Source organism: Nycticebus coucang, chromosome Y (assembly GCF_027406575.1).
Source record: "Nycticebus coucang isolate mNycCou1 chromosome Y, mNycCou1.pri, whole genome shotgun sequence".
Taxonomy (NCBI): Eukaryota; Metazoa; Chordata; class Mammalia; order Primates; family Lorisidae; genus Nycticebus; species Nycticebus coucang.
Genome location: NC_069805.1, coordinates 2,154,735 through 2,160,215, shown reverse-complemented (window position 1 = coordinate 2,160,215; position 5,481 = coordinate 2,154,735). Strand labels below are relative to the sequence as shown.

The 5,481-nt window shown below is 41.9% G+C and overlaps 1 pseudogene; it reads right to left on the bottom strand.

Annotated features, from left to right (window-relative positions):
- Positions 1–4,850: 4,850 nt before the first annotated feature.
- On the bottom strand, positions 4,851–5,108 carry LOC128579173 (cytochrome c oxidase subunit 7A2, mitochondrial-like; annotated as a pseudogene).
- Between the last annotated feature and the right edge of the window lie 373 nt (positions 5,109–5,481).

Below are 5,481 nucleotides of genomic sequence, written 5' to 3'. Positions count from 1 at the left end.
CTCACCTCCTGGGGTATAAAGCACTCCTTTCTCCTGTGGCTGGGTCAGATGGGTTTTTATGATAGATGAGCACACTGCTAACAATGGGAGACTTTTTTCTCAGAACATTAAACAATTCATATTTTATATGCATTAGCTCCTTTTTTAGAAACTGAATTTTTTGCATAAATGTGTCTTATTCTTCAAAAATGTTAATACTATGGTGAAATGCATAGACAGAAGAAGTAGAATGGTTGCCAGGGTCTGAGGGAGAGGAAAATGGGAAGTCATTTAATGAGTATGGAGTTTTAGTTTACAAGATAAAAAAGAAGTGAAGCTCTATTGTACAACAAGGTGGATATACTTACCACAGCTAAACTGCATACTTAAATATGGCTCTGATGGTGAATATTGTGTTAAATGCACTCTTTACTACAATTAAAAATAAAAAGGGCAGGTCTTGCCTGTGGTTCAAAGGAGTAGGGTTCTGGCCCCTTATGCCAATGTGGTGGGTTCAAACCCAGCCCTGGACACAAACTACAAAAAAAAAAAAAGTCTTTTTTTATAAAGTACTCTTTTATAAAGTACTTTTCTAAGAAAAGAAGAAAGAAAGAATAGAATAAGCTTCCATAGATTACTACATAATCAAAACTCTGAACCAGGTTGCCTGGGAGTCTGATGTTCTTGGTGAGAAGTTTTACAACTACTGATTACATGATAACTCAGGAATACATACACCAATCTAAACCACTGTGGTCATTGCACCTATTTTAAATAACTTATTCTGCACTGGGGTACTTCCTCATGTCACTGTCCTTGCTGGGATCACTACCCCCAGCTCATGTTCAATATTTCCCTGCCTATACTTCTATCTCCCACCACCACGCCACCAAGTACTGATCGGATCTCATACCATGCAGTTGAGTTATTGATGATCTACATTCCCTAGTGAAGAGCATTAGAATATGTCACCCCAAAATATGCCACTTTGGCATAAGGATCATTTTGAGCTGAAGGCATCTGAGAAGCAGCAGGTGCGTGAAGGACTCCTCACTCTCTGCCTTCCTGCCTAAAAGCAGAGCATACCTACCCCTTTTGTGAAGGTGACATAAATTTCCATTTCTAAAAAAGTTCTCCTGTCCCACACCAGAAAATGCAGAACTGACTAAACAACACTTATCTTCCATACATTTCCTAGTTACTATCCCATAATTTATTGTCTTTACAAGCCCAAACTGCCCTTTTCTTTTGTCTGGTCAATTCTCTGCAATTTATCGACCTTTGTTAAAATAGCATATAAGCATCCAAATCTAACCACTCCTTTACATTTTTATTTCTTTTCTATGAAGCTTCTGTGCATCTACTAAAATTATCAAGTAAAATTGTCATGACTTTCCTCCCATTAATATATCTATCATAAGTTTAATTTATAGATGCTAATAACAGAACCCAAGGGAGCAGTGGAAATGTTTTTCCTCCCTGGCGTTAATCTATTCCCCTAGCCATTATACATATGGCAAAAAAAACCAACAAAAAACAAACAAAAAAAAAAAACCCAAAGTAAGACGTGAAGATGAATGTCTACTTATTTGGATTCAAGAGGTAATGTAGCTAAATCTATTATTAGACAGTAATGAAACTCAGGGAAGTTGAGTTTGGCTTCTTGAGCCAAATATGGCTTATACCACATATGGCACCTTGGTATAAAAAATATTTTTAGTTGCAGGCCGTTCAAACCCAAAAAAGACTAGAAGGGGTTTTCCCCATTTCCTGGCCCCTCAACTCAATATACTGCAGGAATGAAGGTCAAGTTCTCAGCTGACCTGGCCCAAATTATTTAAAGAATAAATACCTGTCTCTCATGGTCTTCTACAAGTCACTCTATTGCCCCCACCCATTTTTACTCCCCAGATACCATTATTTGGACCTATATTTCCAAATCCTCCCCAACCCCCGAAAAGAAATGCATAAAAATATCTCAACTTCAGGGGGGAGGGGCAAGATGGCCAACTGGAGGCAGCCTCCAACAGAAGCTCCCGTCCAGAGGGAAAGATAATGTCCAGAAAGTATCCAATTAAGCTGAAGACTGGGAACCCAGCTGAGAAAGAAGAGGGATAACTGTAGGCCACATCTGATGAGGCAAGCTACGACTCAAAGAAAGCAAACTTCAGGTACATAATTCATTAGAAAGGAAAAGTGTGCATCCCTTTCCCCCAAAGAAGCTGTGGGGGGGGTTGTTTGTTTTGTTTTGTTTTTTCCTTTTTCTATTTGTTTAGAGCTGCAGGTTTTCACCAGGCCAGTGGTGAACTGAGGAACTATTATCTCACCCCACAGGAGAGAGCTGCAGGAAGTGGGGACTACTTCCCCAGAGAGACCCTGCTAAGATTCTGAACACTCTCTTGCCAGAAAAAAATATTGAACTAATGTTTCCTCTGCCATTCTGAACTTTCAGTGCACCCTTCACCTCTCACCTGATGAACCAGAAGCCTAACTGTGCAGAGACTGTAATAGGAAGCTCAAGAGGATCTCCTCCACCCCCACCCCCATCTGCTGGACCAAGTGCCCTAACCACCCCACCAAGGCCAGAGCCTGCTAGATCTACATGTCCCTGGCACCCTCCCTGCCTCTGTGTTGTGGGGCTAGAAACTGCTAAGAGCCACACATCCTCCCTGCCTCAGCACCCCGCCCAGCCAGAGACTGCAAGAGCATTGTACAAGGCACTGTGCGGCCTCTACATGCCCTCTCTCCAAGATGCACCCGGTATGGCCAGTATTGTGAGCCAAGCTCTCTCCTTGTCAACATCACCAGGCACCAGGCACTGCTAGAATCATGTTCAGCGTCCCCTGCCCTGCTACTGGATCCATGCCCCACACTCCCAGAGCTGATGCTACAGTCAGATTTCCTTGGCAGTGGCCATCACAGAGGACCTGTACAAGGTCACTTCCCACAAAGATCCAGCAACAATAGAGTGATCCCAATGTATGGGGACATCTCCCCAACTCTCAGGACTGCCAGAGGAAACCAGACCTCACTCTATAGTGATACGAGTACAGCAGAGCAGCAGGGGCAAAGGCTTGGTGGCTGAAAGAGAAAAGCATTTGCTGACTTGTTACCCTCAGGATTAGACTGAGTCCAGGTGGAACACTGGCCAGTGGTTACTGAGTACCCAAGGCAGGCAGGCCTCTGATCCCCCAGCCAGCTGGTGGCAGAGGGTAGTGGCCAGGCAGCAGGGGCATTGACCTTCCTTTGACTCTGACAGGCACTAAGCCCTGGCACATTTGCTTATTGGAGGGAGTAGGACTGCAGCCCTGTGGAGTCACCAGTGCCTGGTGTGAAAGAGAAGCAAAGTGGAGAAAGAGACTCAGTCCCCTGGTCTAACCCTGCTACTGGGTGGGCCTTTCTGACTCCATAGAGCACCTGTGTGAGAGAATCTTAGTGATAGAGACAATAATTGCCTCTAGGAGTGATGGAATTGACATTCTAAGAAAAAAAGTTATTGTTTACAGACTTGACCTGTAAGAGACATGAAAGGCAACATTTTGTAATGAATGGACCAGAAAGACAGTATCTGAACTAATCACTTCACAGTAATAGAAGAGAGATAATAAAAGAGATAGAAGATAAAACTTCTAAGTAGGACAGTGCCTACTCAGTGAGTAGGCTCAGTGAGTAGGACCCCAGCCTCATATACCTAGGTTGGCAGGTTTGAACCCAACCCCAGCCAAACTGCAATAAAAGAATAGCCGGGTGTTGTGGTGGGTGCCTGTACTCCCAGCTTCTCGAGAGAATCACCAAAGCCAAAGAGCTGGAGAATGCTATGAGCCACGGAACTCCACCGAGTGTGAAAAAGTGAGACAGTGTCTAAACAAAAATAAAAAAAAAGGAAACTTCTTAATAGAAAATAGAGAAGATGAGAAGAAGAAAACAAAGTAGTCATATTTACCCATGAAGAACATTTTGATGACAAAATATGGCAGTCATGTGTGGGTGATGTAATTACTTCTCTAAATATGTTGTAAAATATTCTTTCTTAATCAAGTCCACCTATAATCAAATGGTAAAAAAGACAAAGTGACCAACAAACATGTCAAAATTCTCATTGTCTTTATCATCAGAAAAGCCCAAATCAAAACCATGCTGAGATATCACTCAGCCTTCATCACAAAGTACCCAAATTGCAGATTTGGGCATGCATGTGGAGAGAAGGGAACACTTCTACACTGGAGGTGGGACAGCAAACTAATACTACCTTTAGGGAAAGAAGTACATAGAATCCTTAAAAAACTACAAGTTTATCTTTCATTTGATCCCACAATCCCATTACTTTGTTTTTACACAGAAGGACAAAAATATTTATTTATTTATTTATTTATTTATTTATTTATTTATTTATTTATTTATTTATTTATTTATTTATTTATTATTGAGACAGATTTGCATTTGGTTACTCTCAGTAGATTGCAGTAAGTGTCACAGCCACAGAAACCTCAAACTACTGGGCTTAAGCAATTCTCTTGTCTCACTCTCTCAAGTAGCTGGGACTACAGGCACCCGAAACAACACCCAGCTATTTGTTTTGTTGTAGTTGGTATGGTTGTTTAACAGGCCTGGGCTCCGTTCACCAGCCCCAATGTATGTGGCCAGCACCCTAACCACCAAGCTACAGAGACAAAACCAAGAACTAAAATCATTTTACCTCAAAGCTATTTGCACTATTTTTTTTCCACTGGTTAAAGACTGCTTAATGGGTGGCAATTAATACAAGTCAATAAATACTGATCCCCAAAGAAGAGCTCAGTTATACTCATCAGTTTACTGGTCCATACAGAGCTAAATGAAAGTGAACCAAGTGATCGCTGGGATGACTGAAGTCAATCCTGCTTTTTGGGAAATGAAGCCACAGCCAGCAGATATATGGCACTTGCTGTTCCTCCAACTATAAGAACCATGGTGGTTCTACACAGTAGGAGGGGACCAACCCAGCACACCCTTTAAGTGAACTGGAATCCCATTATCCTCCTGAAACATATTTTGCTTCTCTGGAACTTTATTTTCAAAATGCCTGCGTGAAGCAGTGCTTATGGTCCTCTGCGAAATCAGACGGAGAGCCGACAGATTCCGCAGCATCTTGCCTCAGTTACTGCCCACCACCGTTAAAACTGAACACAGAGAAGGAAAAGTTGCCACACCAGAACCGGTGCAGGGTGAACTAGAATTTTTATTGCAGGTCAGTTCATAGTCGCCAAGTTGTTGAAGCAACTTGAGTGACCATTGACCCATGAATAGATTGAAACATTGTGGTATATGTACGCTATGAAATACTATTCAGCCATAAGAAAAGATGTAGAGGGGGAGGGGGAGGGGAAAAAAAAAAAGAAAAGATGTAGAGTTTACATCTTTTATGTTTACCTAGATGGAGTTGAAACACGTTCTTCTTAGTCAAGTATCTCAAGAATGGGAAACAATTCAATATGAAACCAATATATAAACAATTACATGCTC